Here is a 3,197-nt window from a genome sequence, read left to right on the forward strand (position 1 = left end):
TCATTTCACTTAATTCAATTCTGTTCAATAAATGCTGGTTAAGCATCCATGGGCAAGCAAATGGACTGCCCTCAAGGAACTTACATTCTGATGGGGGAAAATATATGTGGAGATCAGCATATAGAATAATACACAGAATAAATTAAATTCATTTCAATTCTGTTCAATAAATGCTGGTTAAATACCCAAGTATAAGCAAATGGGCTGCTCTCCAGGAACTTACTTTCTTAATGGGGGGAAATATGTGTGGAGGTCAGCAAATAGAATAATACACAAAATAAATAGGGAGAGTACTAATAGCTGGAAGAACAAGGAAAGTCTGGCTTCAGATGGTGTCTCAGGTGACCCTTGAAGGAATCTGGGATGCTATGAAGCAGAGATGAAGAGAAAATGTATTTTAGACACAGAAAACCTTCTGTACATAGACATGGAAATGGGAAAGGAAATGATGGTCCTGGGAAAAGCTAGCTGGAATGCAAAGGACTGCTAGAGAGAAGACAGACCATGTGCATACTCTAATGAGTAATTTTTTCCAAGATTGGCTCTGCCCCAACAACCTTGAAAAACTTAATAGGGGATCAATTGGGTGGCTCGGTGGATTGAGAGTCAGGCCTAGAGATAGGAGATTCTGGGTTCAAATCTGAACTCAAACACTTCCCAGCTCTGTGACCCTGGGCAAGTCAACCTCCACTGCCTAACCTTTACAGCTCTTCTCTCTTGGAACCAACACATAGTATTAATTTTTTTTAAACCTTACCTTCCACCTTAGAATCAATACTGTATATTGGTTCCAAAAGAGAAGAGCAGTAAGGGTTAGGCAATGAGGGTTAAGTGATTTGCTCAGGGTCATATAGCTGGGAAGTATCTGAGAGAAGATTTAATCCCAGAACCTCCCATTTCTAGACCTGGCTCTCGGTCCACTGAGCCACCTAGCTGACCCCATAGTATTGATTCTAAGAAGGAAGGTAAAGGATTAAAAAAAATCAATCAATATCATCACTATCTTCAGTCTCACATTTCTGGATTCAACTTCATATTCACAGCCCTTTATTTGAATTTGCCCCAGTCCCTCATAATTAACCTGGGTATATGATGGTCTTTGTTCTGGTGTTCAAAAATTATCACATGCATTCAATCCACAGGAATAGAGGAGCAGATCATGTTAAATTGAGGTTCCTACTTTCCTCCCTCCCTTTCTCCCTTAAGCCATGAAAACATCTCCACCCTATCATCTCCTTCTCACAACATCCTCTCCCTCCCTCTTCTCCAAGAAAACCAGCTTCTTTTCTGGACCCCAAACCATAAATACTTATTCTCTCTGTGCCAAGGGTTAATAAGAACCACCACCCCAGTCTTTTTGTGGGAAGGATCATCTCAGGGGCTCCTTGATGGAATAGAAAAAGCATGGAACCTCATATCTTATAGGTGGCTCCATCATCTCTGGGGTCTCTTTCAATTCCTAGCTCTTCCTTCCCCTTAAATGAATTTGCCTTAATTGCTTCTTGTATTATTTCCACATGGCAAATTACACAGCTGATTTGAAGGCACATTTTACCCTGTTTGCCCCAGTTGGCACTGCTTATCCTGGGCAGTGGTTTCCCAAAGCACTGAAGTGGCTCTTTCCATATCTGGCCCCAATGTTTCAGAGCTGTGAATGGAAAGCATCTGAACCTCAAGTAGTTTGTCCTTCTGGGATCATCAGGTAATGGGTATGCTGGTGGGGAAGGGATACTTCCCCTGCCTGAAACTCATTGAATTCAAGAGGATTCTTCTTTAGGATGAAAGTAGTTGTGTGGGAGAAGTTTGATGCCTCCTACAAAATGGGCATGATACATTCTAGTCAGCTTGTCCTAGCTTAAGGTCATGGGCAAGGATTTGTTATTGTGGGGTTGTATCCAGGAGGAGTTTCTATAAACATAGCTTTCCAAAAAACAAACAAACAATAAAGAAAGAGGCATTGTTCTGAAACTAAACCACATGGAGCCAACCTCCAGGAAGCCAAGATGAAATGTTCTCTCTACAAATTTACTCCCAATGAAAGAGGAGTGCTTGGAACCACCAAACCTTATCAAGAGACACCTGGCAAGGCAAAACTGCTCCTGCTGCTTGGTTTTCTCTCTCTCTCTCTCTCTCTCTCTCTCTCTCTGTGTGTGTGTGTGTGTGTGTGTGTGTGTGTGAGAGAGAGAGAGAGAGAGAGAGAGAGAGAGAGAGAGAGAGAGAGAGAGAGAGAGAGAGAGAGAGAGAGAGAGAGCACATGTATTCATGTTTGGGTATTCATAATTCTGGTGTACTTTGCACATCAGTGTTCTTAGTGGTTCTCTTGAGATATACTTCCATAAACTCAACATGGGATGGTAGTTGAGTATTTAAACTCCCTACCTTCTTTCTTTTCCAGTAGTATATCTCTTATCTCTTTCACAGATTGCTAGTATAAGCCCCAGCCAAAACAGGGATTTTTTTAGAGGCGAAGTAGGGTGCATTAGTAAAAGGATCAAAACAGGAGCCACAAATCCTGGGTTTTAGTTCTAACTCCTATTAATATGGTATAAACCTGGGGCATTTTTTTCTTCTCTCTAAGACTCGGTTTCTCTGTCTGTAAAATGAATGGATGCTATTAGATGAACTCTAAAGTCCCTTCCATCTCTGACACTCTATCATACTCTATGTTTCTGCTCACTCCAACCTGCAATCACCTATCCTTTGGAGAATAGTTTGGTAAATGAAAAGTCTGAATAACAATACACAAGGGGGAAAAATTAAAAAAAAATGATGACAGTGAAAGGCTAAAGTGGCAAAGAAAAAGAGAACTGAAAGTGGGAAATAGAGTAGGAGAGAGAGAAAGAATTAAGAAACTCCAGCAAAGAAAGGTTGGTGTGCCGAGTATGGGACTCAAAAAATCCAGCAGCTGTTTGGAATTGATTGCGTGCACCCTCCATTCTGAGTGGACTCTTTCCTGTGTTCGTCAGACGTCTGCAATGTGGTGATTAATCATTCATGTCAGAATCTCTAATCCTATTCAATGGAAAACAAATGCCGTGGCACTCAGCCCTTGGCTTATCCCATGCACTTAGCATGTTCAAATGATCTAGGATGTCTGGGACAAAGATGGTTTACCAGGGAACCTGAATGGGAGTGCTGGGCAGCCCCACATGTTGGAGATGCCCTATGATCTCCAGGGCCTGGCCCTTTACTGGCTG

Source organism: Gracilinanus agilis, chromosome 4 (assembly GCF_016433145.1).
Source record: "Gracilinanus agilis isolate LMUSP501 chromosome 4, AgileGrace, whole genome shotgun sequence".
Classification (NCBI taxonomy): domain Eukaryota; kingdom Metazoa; phylum Chordata; class Mammalia; order Didelphimorphia; family Didelphidae; genus Gracilinanus; species Gracilinanus agilis.